A 24,734-nucleotide genomic window follows, 5' to 3' on the forward strand; every position below is an offset into this window, starting at 1 on the left:
TTTTTTTTAAATGTCAATGGTCTTATCAATGTTCTGTTTTTCCTAAAGTGTATGGCTGGGGTGTAGCCCAGGCTGGCATGGAGGACAGAGGTGTTCTGGATCTCTTTACAGACACCCAACCTGGTTTTGTACTAGAGCCAGGGAGTTGTGAACAGCTCAGACCACAGACAAAATTCTGTTTCAGATATGACATTTTATTTAGCCTCTTCAGTAAGAGTTCTGGCTAGAGGAATGAAAAGATGAGAAAGGAAAGAATCATTCATTTGGATGATAGAAAAGAGGTCTGGGCTCCTTATCGTAATTCAGATCAATGTCCAGAATCACAAAATCTCAGTTGGAAAACTCTTCATGGAACTTTCATTCCAGCCCTGTCCAATGCCCAAATCTCCTCTGTGCTGTCCCAAGCGAGTGGCCATCCAGCCTTCACCTGAGCACACAGGGGAAACAAGACTCTTGTTATTGTGGGAGTTCCTCCCTGTAAGGAGCTGACATGTGCCTTTCTGAAACTACCACCTGATGATTCTAACTCTGTTTCCCACTGCCACACAAGGAAGTCAAATTTCTCTTACACAGAGGCAGGTCATACTCCTCCTGGATTTTTCCTTTAAGCTAAATAGTCATATCCCTGAGGACATCCCACTTCAATTTATAAAAATCTTTTTTTTTTAGTTAATTAACACATCTATCACCTCACATATTTACTTTTTCGGTGAGAACATTTAAATTCTACGCTCATAGCAAATTTCAATTATACAATACAGTGTTATCAGCTACAGTCACCATGTTATACGTTAGATCCTCAGACCTTATTCATCTTATAACTAAAAGTTTATACACTTTTATCAACCTCTCCCTATTTCCCCCACTCCCAAGGCAACCACTTTTCTACTCTCTGTTTCTATGAGTTTCCCTTTTTTTTCTACATTCCACACATAAGTGATATCATGCAGTATTTTCTTTGTCTGCCCTATCTTACACCATACTAAAAAATCAAGCCAAAATGGATTAAAGACATGAATATAAGACCTGAAACTATAAACCTCTTAGAAGGAAATATAGGGGGCAAGCTCCTTGACATTGGTCTTGGCAGTGAGGTTTTGGATGTGACACCAAAGCAAAGGCAGCAAGAGCAGAACAAACATGTGAAACTATATCAAACTAAAAGGCTTCTGCTCAGCAAAAGAAACCATTAACAAAATTAAAAGACAACTTAGGGAACAGAAGAAAATATTTGCAAACCAAATATCTGATAAGAGGTTCCTATTTAAAATATATAAGGAATTTACACAACTCAACAGCAAAAAAAAAAAAAAAAAAAAAAAAATAGCCCAATTTAAAAATGGGCAAAGGACCCGAATAGACATTTTTCGAAAGATGATATACAAATGGCCAACAGGTACATGAAAAGGTGCTCAACATCACTAATCATCAGGGAAATGAAAATCAACACTACAGTGAGATATCATCTTACACCTGTTAGAATGGCTATTCTCAAAAAGACAAGAGATAGCAAATGCCGCAGGGGATGTGGAGAAAAGTAAACCCTTGTACTCTGTTGGTGGGAATGTAAATTGGTACTGTCACTTTGGAAAACAGCATGGAAGCTCTTTAAAAACTTACAAATAGAAATACCATATGATCCAGAAATCCCACTTCTGAGTATTTGCCCAAAGGAAATAAAACCATTATCTCGAAGAGATATCTGAACTCTATGCTCAATGCAGCGTTATTCACAAGAGCCAAGGTATAGAAACAACCTAAGTGCCTGTCAATGGATGAATGAATCAAGAAAATGTTTTATTATATATTTACAATAATGCAACACAAAAACATAGAAATTCTGTTGTTTGCAACAACATGGGTATGCCTGGATCGTGGTATGCTAAGTGATATAAAAATCCTTTTTAATGTGAGGTGCCCCAACCTGAACCTGATACTCATTTTATAGTTCACCAGCTTACAGTGTAGTGATAGTATCACCTCCCTTTTCATTGCCACTCTATTTCCCCTACTCTTTAATTTCATGTGTACTATTCACCTTCTTGTATTAATTACCCTCTCCAAGTCTCAATTTCCATACCTATACTATGAGAACAATAGTACCGATCCTCAAAGAATTGCCATGAGCATCGTCACATAATGCTTAGCACATAGGAAGTACTCAACAAAAGTAAGCTATTATTATTGGCATTAAAAGTTTAGGACAAGGGGCTTCCCTGGTGGCGCAGTGGTTGAGAGTCCACCTGCCGATGCAGGGGACACGGGTTCGTGCCCTGGTCCGGGAAGATCCCACATGCCACGGAGCGGCTGGGCCCGTGAGCCATGGCCTCTGAGCCTGCGCGTCCGGAGCCTGTGCTCCACAATGGGAGAGGCCACAACAGTGAGAGGCCCGCGTACCGCAAAAAAAAAAAAAAAGTTGTTAAAAAAAATGTTTAGGACAAAAAAGGGTGATGTTTCCCTTTCTAACAGAACCCCCAGCCTCCAAATATACCCAATTTGAAGAAGGAGAATGAAATCTCAGTAATGGTAATGCGAGAAGCTTCCAAGATAGAAGGTAACACCTTTGATGAGTATATTAGTTAACTAATGATGCATGATAGATTACTGCAAAATTTAACGGCTTAAAACAACACTCATTTATCACATCGGAGTCTTGGAGTGTTAGGAATTCAGGTGTGGCTTGTAGGGGAACTGCCACAAGCTCACTTGCCTAGTTGTTGGCAGGACTCAGTCCCTGCTGGTTGTTGGACAGAGATATCATCTCCTTGTCACAGACCTGATCCTCTCCTAGGGCAGCTCACAACATGGCAGTGGGCTTTTCCCAGAACAAGTGAGCAAGATGGAAGCCACAGCCTTTTTGGAACCTAATCTCAGAAAAGATAGCCCATCACTTCCGCTGTTTTCTATTTGTTAGAAATGAATTCGTAAGTACAGCCCACACTCAAGGCAAGGGTTGGAGGGACTGCACAAAGGCATGAAAAGAAGGAGGCCAGGATCACCAGGGACCATCGTGGGCTGCCTACCACAGTGAGGTTATGCCATCTTGTAAAGAAGAGCCTGGAAAAGAGAAGCACATGCGCGCACACACATACACACTAGCTGTCTATTCCCAGACTCACAGCTTTGAGTGATGCGAGAGGGAGGGGCGTCATTGATCAGGCACTATAGAATGCAGAGAGAGAAAGGATCTTAGACCTTATCTAAGTCAGCCCCTCACTTTATGCTCAAGAAGACCAAAACCCAGAGGAGAGAAGTAGCCTGCCCAAGATTGCATATTAACTTGTGGTAGATCTCTGGCTTGAACCCAGGCTGACTCCTGGTCCAATGCTCTTTTCACTAGACTTAACTTTCCATTTCATCCTGGGCAAGAGCATTAGTTTTCACAAAAGCAATAACGTTTGTTCTCTCTTCCCAAATCAGTGTATCCCATATGCTGCTGAATTTCAAGGCCAGTGCCTATAAAAAATGGCAAATTGGTAAGCAAATATCTTTGGATGTTTCCCCTCTAACCACTGTTTTTCTATTGTCTTTGTTCTTATTTGGATGAGCAAGTAGAACAAGATTCTGCTTTTACGGATAAACCAGGAAAGTTTCATGTCCAGAATGTAAATAAAGCACCATTTCCCTCGAACAGCACAGCACGTATAAAACTAAAATGCAGGAAATTTGAAAATTAGGCCAGAGCCCAGAACGTCATTTTTAAAGTACCCATTTGCACAGTAGTAATTTATAAAAGCCTTGCAGTTTGTGAAATGAATGTTTTTCTTTGAGGTGAACGCCTTGACTCATGAAAACTTCCCATTTAATTTCATCATCAGCTATCTTTTAACCCAGGTGCATGGGTTAAAAATTTCCCATTTAATTTCATCATCAGCTATCTTTTATTTATTTAATTTTATTTATTTAATAATTTAATAAATTTATAAATTTAATTATTTAATTAACAAAAATTTAATTTATTTAATTTTATTTAATTTAATTAAATAAATAAATTTTATTTATTTATTTAATTTCATCATCAGCTATCTTTTCACCCAGGTGCATGGTTAACTGAAGGATCAATTATCAAATAATAGTTGACTGGCCAAAAAGTCGCTCTTAAATTTGGCTGATGAAGCATAACTGTTGCATTCTCTCCGCTGTGTGTCAAGTTCAACACAAATTATCCATGATATTGCTGGATATCATGCAGCGGGTTTAATAAATCATAAGAATGGCTGATATCCATGAATCCAACTTGCTGCAGTTGATGGTGGGGCTAGAAAGAAGCAAGATGACTTGATGTCAGAAGCAGTGATGAAATCGGAATCTTCTACATCTATGGATGTTTTTACTCTGACACACGATTTTTCTTTTTCTACTGTAACCTTGCCATCATGCTGTTTACTGTAAAGGGAGGGGTGGTTTAAATTAGAACAAAATAATCTTCCTGTCAGCCAGTAAAGCATGTATACACAGTTCAGCCAGTTTTTACTTCTGGTCCAGTGAAGAATTCCTAACCTTGTCAAGTCCATGAGTGACATCTCTCATCTGTTCAGTATGTCTCCAGGTACTCTTTCCTTCGTACTGGGTCTTGGTCCAATCTCTTGAGCAGAACCTCCCAGCAAACCTCCCACCAGAAGATTCCCTCATGAAAAATTAGCATGAAAAATGGTCTGGAGCTGGTGAAAACCCACTTGGCCCCTGGTGAAACTTTACTATAGAGACCATCCAACAAGAGGATACTTCCGTGACCCAGGTCACACAGGCCTCCCTAGAGAACAACTATCGCTGAAGTGAAGTTCATACACAAAAGTTACACACCACAGGAATAAGGAGGTATCAACTCAGCAAATGGGAGAATTTACAATTGAGAACTCAAAGTAAGGAAATCATTTTTGAAAGGCTCCCAAATCAAAATTTTCGAAATGTTCAGAGTGTAAATCAAGGAACAGAACAGAACCAGAAGGCGGGAACAGGACAAATTGAAAAAGTGCACTTTGGGGCTTCCCTGGTGGCGCAGTGGTTGAGGGTCCGCCTGCCGATGCAGGGGACACAGGTTCGTGCCCCAGTCCGGGAGGATCCCATATGCCGCGGAGCGGCTGGGCCCGTGAGCCATGGCCGCTGAGCCTGCGCGTCCGGAGCCTGTGCTCCACAACGAGAGAGGCCACAACAGTGACAGGCCCGCATACCGCAAGAAGAAAAAAAAAAAAAAGAGTGCACTTTGAAATCAGGAGACACGTTGAACAACAGGGCTCAGCCAAAGAAGTAGAACCAGTAGGAGATAATATATTCAGAGACTTATTACAAGGAATTGGCTTATATAATTGTAGGGGCTGGTTAAGCAAGTTCAACATCCATAGGAAGGGCAGTTAGGGTGGGAATGAAATGGAACAAGACCCTAAGGTTCTTCCCCCCTGCCACCCCCATGCCCTGAGCCTGCCTTTTGTCTGTGGAAAAAATTTAGCCAAAGAATAGGTTTAATCAGAGAAGTGAGAAAATGCAGAAACAGAGGAAAACAGTCAAAGGAGACCAAATAATAATAGTTTAGTCATTAAGCACAGTCAAGGACCTTTAGTTCCTCCTTAAGGGCTATAGATAATATTCTGAGCCATATCCTGTGAGCTGTCTTATAGATACTGAAACCCACGCTAGGTGGAAGAAGTTAACTACATGATGACCAGGCTGTAGCCATGACATAAGCTGCCACAATTCCAAGAATTGGACTCAAAGAAATGGAAACAAACGGACCCTGGAACTGAAGATTAACAGTACCTAAAACAATCGAGATGACACTAGTCATACCACCGATGACCAATTTCAAGTGTCAGAGCTGACTGTATTGTTTCTGCATGTAGCCCCCTCCCTCTGTCTATAAAAGCTCTTGCCCCCTGATTGTCAGTGGGGAGTCGGCTTTTGGACAGGCATCCGCCCTCCTCCCCCACTCCACCCCACCCCTCTGGTTGCCAGCATCCATAATAAAGCAAACTTTCCTTTCCGCCAACCTGGGCTCTTTATGGGCTTTTGAGCAGCGAACAGCCAGACCTGGGTTCGGTAACAGCAAGATCAAGAGAAGACTGGAACCCATGGGCATAGGCCAAAGCGGTTGTCCACGGGTAGAATTTTCTCCCTCTCCCTCTTCCTACCTCTCTTTCTCCTTCCCCTTCCTCCCCTGCTCCCTTCACGCCCTCTCTCTCTGAAACCTCAGCCCCACTTTTAAGGCTTCCCAACCTTCTACCTCAATCCCACACTCTCAATATCCATTTCTACACATAGTCTCCAGATTTCTGTCCATATAAATTGGAAAAAATCATGCAGTTTTTTATGTGTGAATTGCATCTCTTCATCGGAGTAGGATGGAGATAATAATTAACTTCCACTTGTAAAATACGTACTGAAATGTTGGAACATGCGAGTGAGGGGCCCTGAACTTCAGCTTTGTTCACATCACAGAAAGTCAACCTCTCTATCTCAGGAAAAAATAACAAGATTATAAGAGTGGCTGCCTCTTTGGAGGGGAACACAGGACCAGGAATTAAATTTAAGGAGACTTACATTTTCCTTGTGTCTGGTGGAAAACAGAAGTAAGGGCAACCACTAAAAATATGAAAGTGAGCATAACTTTCAAACCAGGAAGGAGAAAGGGAGAGAAAGAATGAAGAAAATGCAATCGATTCAATCCTGTTTAAGTAGAGAAGAGAATGAATCAGCATAGGTCGCTCATTGATTCATGCATTTGCTCACTCAGCAGAAGTTTATTAAGTATCGGTTAGATGCCAGGCACTATGTCCCTGTTCACATTGAGAGCAGAATATTCAGGAAATGCCTTTAGCCCTAGTCCAGGAAAGCTTAGAAATAATTATCTCCTAGTTTATTTCTCTCGGTCTATTTTATAATCTGCCAAGTGAACAATATTTTCAATAGTTGACCTATTCTATAAACTCACAGGCTCTTCTGACTCTCTCATTCCCCCAAACTTCCATTTGTTCCAGGATTTGGCTTTGTAACATAAAAATAGGCCACAGGGACCCACACTCAATAGCTACCATGAGGCAATACACTTCTTCAACTCCAGCAAGTATTTAGGGACTGAGCTGAGGGAGCGTCTAGCTGATCCCATAGAATCCCAGGAACATGCTGGCCTAACGTGAAGAATAGCAAATACACTTCCTTCCTTTTACTCCAGGCCAACAGCACATGCTGTATTGGAAAGTGTACTCGAAGGAAAACCAGTGGCCCAGGCTGTAGGCCTTTTTCTAACACCCAAAGTATTGATTACCCCATCTATGAACGCTACCATGGGATTGTTGATAAAAACGAAAAAAGATAATAAATTAGAAAGCAGAGGTTGGATTTCTTTTGTTTTGCTTTGGTTAGAGAAGTCAATCACCTCAATTCTTGGGCCTCGTTTCCCTTGCTTGTAAATCAGGGGTGTTGGACTAGATCAAGGATGCCTCAGGGGGCCTGGCAGGTAATAGAAACAAGTGAAAAGGGGGCAGCCTTGGAGTAAAACAGGAGACTTTGTTGGGGCACATGCACAATTGGGGAATGCAAACCTATGCAAAGAACACAAATCAAAAACAAAAACAAAAACACCCTGTGACAGTCGGAGTGTGGTCCCCAGATGGCACTCTCTCTAATAATCCATAAAAGGAACAGCCTTGAGTCTGTACATGCACACGTATTTAAGTTGCAAATGAAGAGGACTCTCCACTAAATACCTTCCCCCCCACCCTGAAAAGTCAAGTAGCTTAAGTATAAGCATTTGGAGACCAAATAAGAGCAGGGTAGAGGGTAAGAGATGGGGAAAAGGTACAGGGAAGATGAGGAAATAAAGCGAAAATAAGGATGGTGACGGTTTAAAACAGACAACTGGTAACAATTAATCCATTCTACCAATGCACTCCTAGAGGCCCACGGTTTTGTTAGGAATTGACGTGTACTCTAAGGAGATCCCAGATCGATAGAACACACTCAGGGATCCTGAGTCTTCTGGTCTGATGCTATTTTCCTAGATCACCAGTTCTTCCATAGTTGGTTTCCTTCTCCTTTTGCAGATTATTTCCAAGGATGGTATGCTGTGTACTCTTTTGCAAAGGGGCTTTGCCACTACTCCCATCAAGAGGTGGAGAAGTCAGGTTCCCTTCCCCTTGAATCTGGAATGGGCCTGACTTGTGTTGACCAAAAGAATATGGCAGAAGTGATGCCATATGACTTCCAAGCTAAGGTCTTGCAACTCATATTTTCACCTTCTTCAAAGCCTTGAACTGCCTTGAAAACAAGTCAGAGCTATCATGCTGGAGAGAGAATTTGAGTTGAGCTCCAGCCAATAGCCAGAACCTAGGCCCCAGTATGCAAATGAGGCCATCTTGGACACTCTATCCCCAACTAAGTGCCCAGCTGAATACGGCCACATGAATGACCCCAGAGCGAGCAGAAGAACTGCGCAATTGAGCCCAACCAACTCACGGGGTTGTGGGAAACACTAAATCCTTGTTATTTTAAGCCATTACTCTTAGGTTACATAGCACTAGATAACTGAAACAAAAACACAACACTATGGTCATCCAGACACCACAAGGACTCTTAGACCAAATCTTTGACTTTGCAAGTCAAGCCCTGATGGGGCAGTCAGAACTGGAGCTTGTTTTTTAGAAGGTCTGTCTTCCGTGGCACCCGCATGGTTTTCCCTAATAGAGTGAGATTTCCTTGAGAATTCAAAAGCTGTAAAATAACACAAATATCAAGTTCGAGCCCCTTATTTAATAGAATCTAAGGCCAGAGAGGTTAAGAAGCTGGCTCAGGGTCACACAGCCCTCTAGTGGCCAAGGTGGGACTTGAATTCAAGGCTTCTGAGTTTTAATCGACTGCTCTTTCCAATAAAATATGCTGCCTCCTGCCATTCCACTGAAAGATTTCCATCACATCAGAATTATTGATATAAACAAACTCCCAGGAAAAACAGTAGTCTCAGAAAAGAACGGTTGACAAATATTTTGCAGTCCCATAGGCAAAATGTAGTATGAAAATACAGGCTTTGGGGTCAGGATATCTGGGTCTAAGTCCTGAATCCTCCATACATTTCCTGCGTGACCTCGTTAAGCCTATTTCTCACCTGTAAAGTGCTCCCATGAAAAGTGCTTTACAGCTGTTTCCTTAGACTCCCAGGAGAATTTTCTGAGAGTTAACTTTGGAGCTGAAATTTGCCTCCACTGTGAAAATCCAACTATAGAGTACTCAGAAGCAAGCTTGAGCCTGACCACCTTGCCCGGACACCTGAGGACTGACTGCGCTGGGAGAGGGGGACAGTCAATGAGGCCTGAGTCAGCTCCATAGCCCAGCCCACACTGGTGAGCTCATGAGGCAGTGTTGGCCCCTAATCACCCTGAGTAACAGGGGTACACAAGATCTGAAGCATGACTCTAGGCTGTGGGGAAACAATTTCCAAGGCTTCAGAGCACGCGCTGCCTCTAGATCTTGCAAGCACACACAGAATACCTATCACACCCTTGGGTCCCTGGGTGTAAGGAAGTGTGCTTCCCATGACTTGCGTTCTGAAACCATGACTGAGCTTGCCCTGGTCCCTAGCACTGAGAAACATCAATATCTCCAGGAAAGAGTGTTTGATGTGCACCCTGACAATCGCCCTTTCTTTCCGAGGCGGAATAATATCCCAATCCTGTTGGGGGTGGGAGATAAGACCTGTTAATTTCTCCAAGGAAAATATGTGACGTCGACTTGCAGATCAGCACCCTGCCTGACCTCAGTCTATTTTCTGCAGCCGTTCTTATCTAGATTCCCCAACTGCGCACGTTCTCTCTGCCCCAGCAACCCAAAACGCTTTTTTGTCAAGTGAGATATGGTTTCACTTTGCTGACTCCGCTCGAGATTTGCCCCATGGAAAATGTAAATTTGCAAGTCAGGATCAGAAGCAGTGACTCTGCCCCGATGCTGTGTGCGTGTGAGAGAGGCGGCAGAAGGAGGAGATGTGCCAGGAATACATGAGGCTGAAAACTTAGCTTGAGAGTGTGTCACGGCCCAGAATCAAAGGGGGAGGCCTGGGGAGGCACTGGGAGTGGCTCCCACTGCAACTGCTGTGAGGGCATGGACGCTCAATTTTCAGGAAACACAAGGCTTATCGCCAGAACAGAGAGAAAGGACTCATGTCATAGGAAGGTGGGGCTCGTGTTGGGGAGCAGGGAAAGACAAGGTATGTCAGGCAAGGCAGGGCAAGACTGTGGGAGACCAAGGCCAGATGCAGAGACACCCAATGTGGGGGGATTCGGATCCCAGGCTTGTCAGTCTCCCTTTCAATAGCCCCTTCCCTTCATCTTCCAACCTCCTAGAACAACTGAATTGTTTAGTTTGTAGTCTTCCCTTATTAGAATGCAAGCTCCACAAGGCATGCATTTTCTGCCTGTTTTCTTCACATATGTATCTCCAGCTCCTGGAACTCCAGCAGGTGAGTCAGAAACATTTGTTGAATGAACAAGTGGATTCAATAACATGTAGCAGGTTGAAGTGGGAAAAGAAAACAATGTCTTTTTGTCTAATCATAGAGTCTTTAATTTTGCTGTGGAAACAAACTGAAGAGCAACAAAATACCATCTCTTCTAGTGGCTGGATTTGGAATGCAAGACTGTTTGGGGATGATGGATATAACTTTCTGTGAAAACTGGAAAGCTATTGTCTTGGGAGACGCTCCCACCTCCAGACCTTCACTTCTGCATCTCCCTCCACAATTACGTAAGGTCAAATCCCTGTAATAAATCCCTGTCCCGCCATTCTCACAGGGACTCTGTTCTCCTCCCTGAACCTTGACTTCAAAAGTTATTGACACCAGAAAGGTTTCCAGGAAAGCAGAAGGGTGAGGATGGGAATCTGCAACTGGTTCTCTGACTGGCTAGATTTAAAGACATTAATGGCCATGTTTCCACTGGCAAAAGTTACACATGGCATACGGTGACCAAAAAGTTCCCTCAGGTACTGTCTGTAGTCACCTAGAGTCAAGACCCTACAGAAGTTAAAGGCTTTGGATGACCAAGTAGTCCCATATTTTAGTGGAAATATGATACAAACTATGGGGTTGTTTGCTTGCTTCTAAGTGAGCTGGAGAGCTTAAAGGAAAAAACGGATGTGCTTAGGGCTTTGCATTTCCAGCTAAAGGTCTGCAGAAGTTATCAGAAATCTCCTATGACTACCATATGACCCAGCAATCCCACTACTGGGCATATACCCTGAGAAAACCATAATTCAAAAAGAGTCATGTACCAAAATGTTCACTGCAGCTCTATTTACAATAGCCCGGAGATGGAAACAACCTAAGTGTCCATCATCGGATGAATGGATAAAGAAGATGTGGCACATATATACAATGGAATATTACTCAGCCATAAAAAGAAACGAAATTGAGCTCTTTGTAATGAGGTGGATAGACCTAGAGTCTGTCATACAGAGTGAAGTAAGTCAGAAAGAGAAAGACAAATACCGTATGCTAACACATATATATGGAATTTAAGAAAAAAATGTCATGAAGAACCTAGGGGTAAGACAGGAATAAAGACACAGACCTACTGGAGAACGGACTTGAGGATATGGGGAGGGGGAAGGGTGAGCTGTGACAGGGCGAGAGAGAGGCATGGACATATATACACTACCAAACGTAAGGTAGATAGCTAGTGGGAAGCAGCCGCATGGCACAGGGATATCTGCTCGGTGCTTTGTGACCGCCTGGAGGGGTGGGATAGGGAGGGTGGGAGGGAGGGAGATGCAAGAGGGAAGAGATATGGGAACATATGTATATGTATAACTGATTCACTTTGTTATAAAGCAGAAACTAACACACCACTGTAAAGCAATTATACCCCAATAAAGATGTTAAAAAAAAAAAAAAGAAAAGAAATCTCCTATGACCACTCTGAAAGAAACCATATCTCCATGGACTCAGGGTTGAGATTTCTGAAAGCCAAGCCTAGAGTCTAATTCTGCAGGTACGGTGCCTTCCTACAAGACACAGTATATGTAACAAACCCAAGGTAAATATATAGTGCTATCTCATAGCCAGAGTGCTCATGTCTGGAAAGCAAGAGATAGAACTGGGATTGGCTCTTCTCACTATTAGACTTAATAACCCACATAAGGAGTCCTGGTTCTTTATGTTGATGCTGAAACCTTGAGCTTAATGTTCTGTAAGACATCCTGTCCAAGGGAGAAATGGTTCCACCAGTAAACACAGTCAATGTTCCATTAAATTGGAAGCTGGGATTGCCCTCTAGTCAATTTGGGTTCTTTGTGCCAATGAACCAGTAGTCAGCTCTGAGAGGCTGATTTTTATTGACTCTGTCAGCTGCTCTTCCTTACCATCTTCCAGTTGAGTTTGGCCAATGGGTGGCACTGGCAGAGGATTCAAAGGATGGGAGGAGAGAATTTGAAGTATCTACTCACTTGACTCACTCCCTGCTGGGCAATGGGCTGACAGTGGCTGTATTCCTCTACCAAAAACCACAGCTTTGCCCCTTTGGCCAAGGGCTAGTATTGGCTTCCTGCTGTTGTTAGATCCTGAGTGCTTAACCCTACTCAGACCTCTATAAATAGTCCCTCCAGTCACCCCTTTTGAATATGTGGGCCATCCTGCCAGCTCCCTGACTGATACAAGAAAGTTGCGATCTGAATCTCATTCTGGTCACCTTATTTACACTTCTCATTAGCTCTCATAATTGTTAAGTTAATTGCCTTGGTCTGAGTACACAGTCATAGTATCTTCATTTGCTGAGCAAAAGAAAAGCTTTTTTAAAAAAAAAAAAAGTAACAGAACAGTTAGGCAAAGATTTCTCAGAATACAAAAAGCAAAAACCATAAACAAATTTGAAAGATTAGACTTCATCAGAGGTTAAAAACTGTTGCTTTTCAAAAGATACTCTTAAGAAAATGGAAAGGCAAATCTAGACTAGGAGAAGATATTTGCAAAACATATATCTGATAAAAAGATTTTTCTCCAGAATACATAAAGAACACTTAGAACTCAAGAAAAAGAAAATTTTCTTAGAGAAAATTTTTAAAAATTTAATGGGCAAATAAAGATTTTAAATGGGCAAAAGATAACAGATACTTCAACAATGAGGATAGATGGATGTAAAATAAGCAAATGGACATCCAAATTAAAATTACAAGGAGATACCACTACATACTCACTAGAATAGTCAAAATTTAAATGGCTGAAAATACCAGATGTTGGCAAGAATGTGGAACAGCTGTAGCTGTCATCTATTTTTTGGGGAATGTGAAATGGTACAACCACTTTGGAAAACAAGTTGGCAGTTTCTTAAAAAGTTAAATATACATTTAACATATGACTCAGCAATTTTACTTTTATGCATTTACCCAAGAGAAATGAAACTTGGGTCCACTCAAAGCTTGTACACAAATGTTCACAGCAACTCTACGCATAATAGCCAACAACTGGAAACAACCCAAAACAATTGATCAACAGGTGAAGGGATAAACAAATTGTGATATATTCATACAATGGAATGTCACATAACATCAAGAAGGAACATGCACATAAACAACATGGATGGATCGCAAAATTGTTACACTGAGTTACAGAAGGTGGACACAAAAGAACATGTACTGGGGGCTTCCCTGGTAGCGCAGTGGTTGAGAGTCCGCCTGCCGATGCAGGGGACACGGGTTCGTGCCCCGGTCCGGGAAGATCCCACATGCCGCGGAGCGGCTGGGCCCGTGAGCCATGGCTGCTGAGCTCACGCGTCCAGAGCCTGTGCTCCGCAACGGGAGAGGGCGCAACAGTGAGAGGCCCGTGTACCGCAAAAAAAAAAAAGCATATCAGCAGTTGCCTGAGGCTAAGGGTGTGGGGAATGGAGAGAAGAATGACTGGGATGGGGCACAAGGGAACTCTTTGGGAAGGCAGAAATATTCTGCACACTTACTGAGGCAGTAGTTACACAGGTGTATAAATCTGTCTAAACTTGTTGAAATGTACACCTAAAGTTTATGGATTTTATTGTTTGTAAACTGTTCTTCAGTAAAGCTGATCAGAAAAAAAAGAAAAAAAAAAAGCAGCAGCACAAATTGTTGTGATCCCAGCATGCTCAAACACTTCTCTTCACAAATCATTTGTGGATTGCAATCACAGCTGTTCTGCGGTAGCCTCTGGAACTGGATTACAGCCAGCAAACATGCTCCCAGATGCTGGAACATCAGTCACGCTGGAGAGGTCATATTTCAGGTCTTTGGGGGATTTGATATATTCCCTGACCTTAAACAGACCACTACCACCTACAATGGAATACTGCATTCTACAGATAAAGAACTGGAGACTGATCTATTATCTTACTCTCTTATACAGTTTAACATCAATACTTTTTCTCCTGTTATCAGACAAAATACAAGGCTATAGGAAAGCTATGCAAGATAAAGATTACAAATGAGGAAGTGTACCCAGATTCAAGGTGGCTGATTACCTCCAAGACAAGTCATGCCAAAGAGACAATCTCCAAATTCCAGTAAAAACGGCTATAACTCAAGCTCTGTGGCTAACCGAGATTCACCAATGCACACAAGAAAAAACTTAGCAGTTCTCGAGACAAATCTGTTCCAAGGAACAAATCTGTTCCTTGCTGCACTCAGCAAACAAGCATCATCCAGAGTCAACAATTTGTCTTTGACTAAATAGGTTTTATTCTTTAGTTATTACCATTTTGTCCTCTCAAGGGTGAAGTGATGAAGCAAAAATCTTTGCTAAATAGACCATAAAGTTTGCCACTAGTTCAAGGATTAGACACATCAACAACCTAGACACCATTACCTGGGTTTTTGGGTTTTTTTTAACTTACATGAGATCTGGCCTGGGGCCAAGAAAATGTTATTAAATTGGCACAGCATCAGGCCATGGGAGGATGGCATTTAAGAGAAGAGGGTTGGCAGAGAGGTTGATTAAATGCTTAGTGTAGTCTTACTTCCCTAGAATCCAAATACCTGAAAATTCACATAACAGAATTTTTTGCTCTATTATTCAAAGATATCTGATGTTCACACTACAAAGGCAAAGGTATTTCGAGAGAGCAAAGTGGTGTCTGAATCAAAGGAAAGCTTAGATTTGGTATAATTTAACATTGAATATATTTATTGTGCTCTAATTCTTTGAAAAAAATCATGTTTTATGATAGTAACTCTCCACAAACCAGAATATTCAATTGATTAATCTAGGAGCTCCTTACAAGCAGGAACTATATAACTCCTATTTCATCCCTATACCTAGCACAGTGACAAGCACAAAATGTGCATTCAGTGAATTTTAATTGAAATAAAATGAAAACATGCAATATGGTTCAATCTTTTTTAAAAAGAAAAGAACTCCATATATATGTTCATATATTCATATAAACATGGAAGAAATATGGCAAGATACATGCCAAACTTTTAAGAAAAACTACCTCACGGATTTGAGGTAATAGGGAGAGAATTTAACATTTCCTTTAAAACGTAGCACAGTAGTCAAGATCATAGGCTTAGTAGTCAGACTAGGTTCAAATCCCAACCCTACCACTTTTTATGTGTGTCACTGGGCAAGTTCTTAACCTCTGTGTGCCTTGTTCCCTCAACTGTGAGTGGACATCATAATAAGGCTTCCAATCTCACAGGGTTGGGATGAAGATTATCTCAATCTTCAGATAATATTAATACACTTCAGAGTGCTTCACACTTAACAACTACTTGATTAAAGTTAGCTATCATTAGTATTTTGTTTGATCTCTTACAGTGATCAAGGAGTACTTCGGAAATAAAGGGAAAATATTTCACAGCAAAAGTAATTTTAAAGGAACCAAAGTATAATACAAGAAGAAGAAGGAAGAAGAGGAGGAAGGAAGCAAAGGAGGCAAATGAGGAGGAGGAGAAATACAGCCATTTGTTTCATCCTGAAGAAATTTTGCCTTGAGCCCTCCGACTTGCTCCAAGGATGGGCTGGTTGCTCCACGCTTCCCGCATAGCTATCATCTTGGATTTTGCTTTCACCTTCATCTTTAGGATTTCTTTTGTCTATCACTTATGTCGAATCACATTTTCCTGGGTCCCAAGTTTTCACTTCTCTTCATACCTTCTCATTTTGGTAAGTCATATTTACCATTACCCTCTTAAGAAGGGGTGCGTGGCAGTTAAGTTTTTTGAGATACAGCATGCCTGAAAAGGTCTTTATTATGCACTCATGCTAAATTATGTTTGCGTGATTAGGTGTAAATTTCTACAGTGGAAATAATATTCCTTCAGAATTTTAAGACATTGCTCCATTGTCTTTTAGCTTCCCGCAGTCCTATAGAGAAGTTTGATACCATTTTATTTGTATTCTTTGTTTCAAACTTGAGTTTTCTATCTGAAGGCTTTTAGGATCTTCTCTTTGTCCCATGTGCTCTGAAAGTTCACAGTGGTTGGACTTGGTGCTTTCATCCCTTGTGTTAGGCACTCAGTGGACCTTTTGGTCTGGCAACTCATGCCCTTCAATTCTGGGAGATTTTCATAAATTACTTCTTTGATAACTTCCTTCTTCCTCCTCTCTGTTTTTGCTACTCTTTCATTGGAATGTTGTTTGTTTCTGTTGTTGTTCTCCATTGTTGCCTATTTTCCATCTCCTTATCTTTTTCCTTTATATTTTGCAGAAATTTAAACCTTATTTTCCAAACTTTCTTTACAGTTTAAAAAAATAGCTTCTATAATACTTTGAATTTCTAAGAGCTCTTTTTTGTTCTCTGTATGTTCTTTTTTACATGGCAACTGTAGCTTGCTTCACAGATGTAAAATATTCTCCTAGATCACTGAGAATATTAATAGAAGGTAGTTGTTTTTTCTCCAGTTTTCTTCTCCCTGTATCTTCTGTTTCCTCCAATTAATATTTTTGTTTTAGGTTCCTTCATATTAAAGGGTTTCCTCAAACGTCTGGCAATCCTTCTATGTCTGTTCGTATTTAAAAGTGGGAGGGTGGAAGAGTAAGATGTGGAGATCACCTTCTTCCCCACAGATACACCAGAAATACATCTACACGTGGAACAACTCCCACAGAACACCTACTGAACACTGGCAGAAGACCTCAGACTTCCCAAAAGTCGTGTGGATGAAAGGCTCTTGGTGCTGCAGCCAGGAGTCAGTGCTGTGCCTCTGAGGTGGGAGAGCCAACTTCAGGACACTGGGCCACAAGAGACCTCCCAGCTCCACATAATATCAAACGGCGAAAATCTCCCAGAGATCTCCATCTCAACACCAGCACCCAGCTTCACTCAATGACCAGCAAGCTACAGTGCTGGACATCCTATACCAAACAACTAACAAGACAGGAACACAAACCCACCCACTAGCAGAGAAGCTGCCTAAAATTATACTAAGTCCACAGACACCCCACAACACACTACCAGACGTGGACCTGCCCAACAGAAAGACAAGATCCAGCCTCATCCACCAGAACACAGGCACTAGTCCCCTCCACCAGGAAGCCTACACAACCCACTGAACCAACCTTAGCCACTAGGACAGACAACAAAAACAACGAGAACTACGAGCCTGCAGCCTGCAAAAAGGACACCCCAAACACAGTAAGATAAGCAAAATGAGAAGACAGAAAAAAACAGAGCAGATGAAGGAGCAAGATAAAAACCCACCAGACCTAACAAATGAAAAGGAAATAGGCAGTCTACCTGAAAAAGAATTCAGAATAATGATAGTAAAGATGATCCAAAATCTTGGAAATAGAATAGACAAAATGCAAGAAACATTTAACAAGGACCTAGAAGAGCTAAAGAGGAAACAGGCAACGATGAACAACACAATAAATGAAATTAAAAATACTCTAGATGGGATCAATAGCAGAATAACTGAGGCAGAAGAACGGATAAGTGACCTGGAAGATAAAATAGTGGAAATATCTACTGCAGAGCAGAATAAAGAAAAAACAATGAAAAGAACTGAGGACAGTCTCAGAGACCTCTGGGACAACATTAAATGCACCAACATTCGAATTATAGGGGTTTGCAAAGAAGAAGAGAAAAAGAAAGGGACTGAGAAAATATTTGAAGAGATTATAGTTGAAAACTTCCCTAATATGGGAAAGGAAATAGTTAACCAAGTCCAGGAAGCACAGAGAGTCCCATACGGGATAAATCCAAGGAGAAATACGCCAAACAAATACCAATCAATCTGTCAAAAATTAAATACAAAGAAAACATATTAAAAGCAGCAAGGGAAAAACAACAAATAACTCACAAGGGAATCCCCATAAGGTTAACAGCTGATCTTTCAGCAGAAACTCTGCAAGCCAGAAGGGAGTGGCAGGACATATTTAAAGTGATGAAGGAGAAAAACCTGCAACCAAGATTACTCTACCCAGCAAGTATCTCATTCAGATTTGATGGAGAAATTAAAACCTTTAGAGACAAGCAAAAACTGAGAGAGTTCAGCACCACCAAACCAGCTTAACAAAACTGCTAAAGGAACTTCCCTAGGCAAGAAACACAAGAGAAGGAAAAGACCTACAATAACATACCCAAAATAATTAAGAAAATGGCAATAGGAACATACATATCGATAATTACCTTAAATGTAAATGGACTAAATCCTCCCACCAAAAGACACAGATTGGCTGAATGGATACAAAAACAAGACCCATATATTTGCTGTCTACAAGACCCCACTTCAGACCCAGAGACACATACAGACTGAAAGTAAGGGGATGGAAAAAGATATTCCATGCAAATGGAAACCAAAAGAAAGCTGGAGTAGCAATTCTCATATCAGACAAAATAGACTTTAAAATAAAAACTATTACAAGAGGCAAAGAAGGACACTACATAATGATCAAGTGACTGATCCAAGAAGAAGATATAACAATTGTAAATATTTATGCACCCAACATAGGAGCACCTCAATACATAAGGCAAATACTAACAGCCATAAAAGGGGAAATCGACAGTAACCCATTCATAGTAGGGGACTTTAACACCCCACTTTCACCAATGCACAGATCATCCAAAATGAAAATAAATAAGGAAACACAAGCTTTAAATGATACATTAAACAAGATGGACTTAATTAATATTTAAGGACATTCCACCCAAAAACAACAGAATACACATTTTTCTCAAGTGCTCATGGAACATTCTCCAGGATAGATCATATCTTGGGTCACAAATCAAGCCTTGATAAATTTAAGAAAATTGAAATTGTATCAAGTATCTTTTCTGACCACAAAGCTATGAGACTAGATATCAATTACAGGAAAAGATCTGTAAAAAATACAAACACATGGAGGCTAAACAATATACTACTTAATAACGAAGTGATCACTGATGAAATCAAAGAGGAAATCAAAAAATACCTAGAAACAAATGACAATGGAGACACGATGACCCAAAATCTATGGGATGCAGCAAAGGCAGTTCTAAAAGGGAAGTTTATAGCAATACAATCCTACCTTAAGAAACAGGAAACATCTCGAATAAACAACCTAACCTTGCACCTAAAGCAATTAGAGAAAGAAGAACAAAAAACCCCCAAATTTAGCAGAAGGAAAGAAATCATAAAAATCAGATCAGAAATAAATGAAAAAGAAATGAAGGAAACAATAGCAAAGATCAATAAAACTAAAAGCTGGTACTTTGAGAAGATAAACAAAATTGATAAACCATTAGCCAGACTCATCAAGAAAAAAAGGGAGAAGACTCAAATCAATAGAATTAGAAATGAAAAAGGAGAAGTAACAACTGACACTGCAGAAATACAAAAGATCATGAGAGATTACTACAAGCAACTCTATGCCAATAAAATGGACAACCTGGAAGAAATGGACAAATTCTTAGAAATGCACAACCTTCCAAGACTGAATTCGGAAGAAATAGAAAATATGAACAGACCACTCACAAGCACTGAAATTGAAACTGTGATTAAAAATCGTCCAACAAACAAAAGCCCAGGAACAGATGGCTTCACAGGAGAATTCTATGAAACATTTAGAGAAGAGCTAACACCTATCCTTCTCAAACTCTTCCAAAATACAGCAGAGGGAGGAACACTCCCCAACTCATTCTATGAGGCCACCATCACCCTGATACCAAAACCAGACAAGGATGTCACAAAGAAAGAAAACTGCATGCCATTATCACTGATGAACATAAATGCAAAAATCCTCAACAAAATACTAGCAAACAGAACCCAAAAACACATTAAACGGATCATATACCATGAGCAAGTGGAGTTTATTCCAGGGATGCAAGGATTCTTCAATATATGCAAATCAATCAACGTGATACACCATATTAACAAATTGAAGGAGAAAAACCATATGATCATCTCAATAGATGCAGAGAAAGCTTTTGACAAAATTAAACACTGATTTATGGTAAAAACCCTGCAGAAAGTAAGCATAGAGGGAACTTTCCTCAACATAATAAAGGCCATATATGACAAACCCACGGCCAACATCGTCCTCAATGGTGAAAAACTGAAAGCATTTCCAGTAAGATCAGGAACAAGACAACGTTGCCCACTCTCACCACTCTTATTCAACATAGCATTGGAAGTTTTAGCCACAGCAATCAGAGAAGAAAAGGAAATAAAACAATCCAAATCGGAAAAGAAGAAGTAAAGCTGCCACTGTTTGCAGATGACATGATACTACATATAGAGAATCCTAAAGATGCTACCAGAAAACTACTAGAGCTAATGAATGAATTTGGTAAAGTAGCAGGATACAAAATTAATGCACAGAAATCTCTGGCATTGCTATACACTAAGGATGAAAAATCTGAAAGTGAAATCAAGAAAACACTCCCATTTACCATTGCAACAAAAAGAATAAAATATCTAGGAATAAAGCTACCTAAGGAGACAAAAGACCTATATGCAGAAAATTATAAGACACTGATGAAAGAAATTAAAGATGATACAAATAGATGGAGAGATATACCATGTTCTTGGATTGGAAGAATCAACATTGTGAAAATGAGTATACTACCCAAAGCAATCTACAGATTCAATGCAATCCCTATCAAACTACCACTGGCATTTTTCACAGAACTAGAACAAAAATTTTCACAATTTGTATGGAAACACAAAAGACCCTGAATAGCCAAAGAAATCTTGAGAACGAAAAATGGAGCTGGAGGAATCCAGCACCCTAACTTCAGACTATACTACAAAGCTACAGTAATCAAGACAGTATGGTACTGGCACAAAAACAGAAAGATAGATCAATGGAACAGGATAGAAAGCCCAGAGATAAACCCACACACATATGGTCACCTTATCTTTGATAAAGGAGGCAGGAATGTACAGTGGAGAAAGGACAGCCTCTTCAATAAGTGGTGCCGGGAAAACTGGACAGCTACATGTAAAAGTATGAGATTAGATCACTCCCTAACACCATACAAAAAAATAAGCTCAAAATGGATTAAAGACCTAAATGTAAGGCCAGAAACTATCAAACTCTTAGAGGAAAACATAGGCAGAACACTCTAGGACATAAATCACAGCAAGATCCTTTTTGACCCACCTCCTAGAGAAATGAAAATAAAAACAAAAATAAACAAATGGGACCTAATGAAACTTAAAAGCTTTTGCCCAGCAAAGGGAACCATAAACAAGACGAAAAGGCAACTCTCAGAATGGGAGAAAATATTCGCAAATGAAACAACTGACAAAGGGTTAATCTCCAAAATTTATAAGCAGCTCATGCAGCTCAATAACAAAAAAACAAACAACTCAATCCAAACATGGACAGAAGACCTAAATAGACGTATCTCCAAAGAAGATATACAGACTGCCAACAAACACATGAAAGAATGCTCAACATCATTAACCATTAGAGAAATGCAAATCAAAACTACAATGAGATATCATCTCACACCAGTCAGGATGGCCATCATCAAAAATCTAGAAACAATAAATGCTGGAGAGAGTGTGGAGAAAAGGGAACCCTCTTGCACTGTTGGTGGGAATGTAAATTGGTACAGTCACTATGGAGAACAGTATGGAGGTTCCTTAAAAAACTATGAATAGAACAACCATATGACCCAGCAATCCCACTACTGGGCATATACCCTGAGAAAACCATAATTCAAAAAGAGTCATGTAGGGCTTCCCTCGTGGCGCAGTGGTTGAGAGTCCGCCTGCTGATGCAGGGGCCACGGGTTCGTGCCCCAGTCCAGGAAGATCCCACATGCCATGGAGTGGCTGGGCCCGTGAGCCAAGGCCGCTGAGCCTGCACATCTGGAGCCTGTGCTCCGCAACAGGAGAGGCCACGACAGTGAGAGGCCCGCGTACCACATAAAAGAAAAAAGAGTCATGTACCAAAATGTTCTTTGCAGCTCTATTTACAATAGCCTGGAGATGGAAGCAACCTAAGTGTCCATCATGAGATGGATGGGTAAAGAAGATGTGGCACATATATACAATGGAATATTACTGAGCCATAAAAAGAAACGAAATTGAGCTATTTGTAATGAGGTGGATGGACCTAGAGTCTGTCATACAGAGTGAAGTAAGTTGGAAAGAAAAAGACAAATACCGTATGCTAACACATATATATGGAATTTAAGAAAAAAAAATGTCATGAAGAACCTAGGGGTAAGACAGGAATAAAGACACAGACCTACTAGAGAATGGACTTGAGGATATGGGGAGGGGGAAGGGTAAGCTGTGACAAAGCGAGAGAGAGGCATGGACATATATACACTACCAAACGTAAGGTAGAAAGCTAGTGGGAAGCAGCCGCATAGCACAGGGATATCTGCTCGGTGCTTTGTGACCGCCTGGAGGGATGGGATAGGGAGGGTGGGAGGGAGGGAGATGCAAGAGGGAAGAGATATGGGAACATATGTGTATGTATAACTGATTCACTTTGTTATAAAGCAGAAACTAACACACCATTGTAAAGCCATTATACTCCAATAAAGATGTAAAAAATAAATAAACAAAAAATAATAAAAGTGGGGCACTGAAAAGTTGAATAGATGTGCCTGTTTATTGTGGGTTTTCCTGGAAGATGATATGGCCAGACCATGTCACTGGCGACTCACTGGTGTTAGTATCTCTAGGTCTTTTCTCTTGAGCCGGCTAGAGTTTCCAGAAAAGTACCCTCCATTTCCTGCCTCAAAGGGGACTAGCAGGTAAAGAGAACCAACACTCTCAGCACTCAGCATACAAACTTTTAGTTGATACAGCACCAGCCTACAACAGTTACTGGTGCTCCCAGGCCAGAAATCCATTGTTGCTAAGAATAAATCTCTAGTCTTTTTTGGGACGGGGATGATCAGGAAAGACAACTAGGGTTCTAACTGCCTTAAAAAGACTTACAAATTTTCCTTCTCTTTAATCCTGCCTTCACCCACACTTTTTGATGTACCTTGTGCTTCCAAATTTCTGGGCCATTGAGTTGCTTGGAGATAAAAAAAAAAATTAGACGCTCTTAGGATCTCTTTTGCTCTTGGCTCATAGTTTAGCTTTTTCAGGGATGTGCTAAATAAGTTATCATTTATCATGTACTGTCCAACTTGTAGTTTTTTCCTTTTCCTGTCTTGCATGGGGTTTTACCTTTTAAAACATACCTTGGCTGCCATTTTAGTGGCATTTCGGAAAAGAGATAAATTCATGTACCCAATCCACTTTTCATTCAGAAGTCACCCACAACGTTATTTTCAAAGGAAAAACTTCAGCAGGATTCAGTGTTGGATTGTCTATAAGAGGTGAAGAAATAAAGAAATCAGATATAGGTCCAAGATTTCTAGTCTGGGTGATCAAGAAAATGTGATATCGTTTACAGAGACAGAGAAAACTGGAAAGGGAACAGATGGGGTAAAATTGTAGCAGATGATTCTGTTGGGTTTAGACATATTGAAATTGAAGTGATGGGAAACATTCAAATGGAGATGTTACGCAGACAATTGGAAATGCACTCATGGAGCATGGGGAAGGGTGAAGGCTGGATATTTATGCTTGGGAATAAACTGTATTTAAGTCTGTTAAGGTAAGTAAGAGTAGGAAAATATTGAAGAAGTAAGTGCTTAGAAAGAATAGCAGAACGAAGACCTAGCCTTGAAGGATATCAAACAACAGGGAAAAGAAAAAGAAAGGAAGTTTCTCACTGGGGAAAAAAAGAGATATGGTTAGAAATAGAAAATCATCAGTATTGTGGGGTAATGTGAAACCCAGTAACACTGTGCAAGCTTGGACAGCCAGCAGGCCGGGAAGTGGCAGAGTCCAGACGGAACTTCAGGATAGAGTAGGAGGCCAAAAAAGGGGTCTTTAAGGTATTAATATCATAACTAAAGCTGAAGAATATGGACTCTAATGGGTCCTGTAGCACTAGTACCCTAGACTAAGGGGAAAGGACAGATGAGAGCAGAATCCCACAAGTCGGTCAGCGTAGAAGCCAAGAACTGATGAGTTCATCCAGGCCAGTGTACTGGGGAGGAGAGGAGAGCAGTAACTGGTGAAGGTTCCAACAGATAGGTGCTGAGTGTCTCAGAGATACAGGTACAGTGTTCAGAGACTCAGGCATAGAGGAAATCAGGGCAAGTCGCTGAGACAGAGAAGGAAACACAAAAGCAGGAGCTCAGACAATGAGTTACCATGGTCAGAGGTGGGGCAGCGGCAGAGTCAGCTTAGGTGAATCTTAAACTGCTGAAGTAGGATCTCTGAATAGCCTCCCTGCTAGGAACATGCCTTAATCCTCGATTTGAGCTGAGCTGAGCTAAAAGATG

General features: G+C 40.9%; 1 long non-coding RNA gene across 1 annotated transcript; it reads right to left on the reverse strand.

Annotated features, from left to right (window-relative positions):
* Positions 1 to 329: 329 nt before the first annotated feature.
* LOC132530017 (uncharacterized) lies at positions 330 to 24,734 on the reverse strand. The gene is made up of 3 exons (XR_009543622.1): positions 24,603 to 24,734; positions 23,580 to 23,708; positions 330 to 427 (listed from the first exon to the last, which is right to left on the reverse strand). It is a non-coding gene; the product is annotated as an uncharacterized LOC132530017 (long non-coding RNA).

This window comes from Lagenorhynchus albirostris, chromosome 1 (genome assembly GCF_949774975.1).
Source record: "Lagenorhynchus albirostris chromosome 1, mLagAlb1.1, whole genome shotgun sequence".
Lineage (NCBI taxonomy): Eukaryota > Metazoa > Chordata > Mammalia > Artiodactyla > Delphinidae > Lagenorhynchus > Lagenorhynchus albirostris.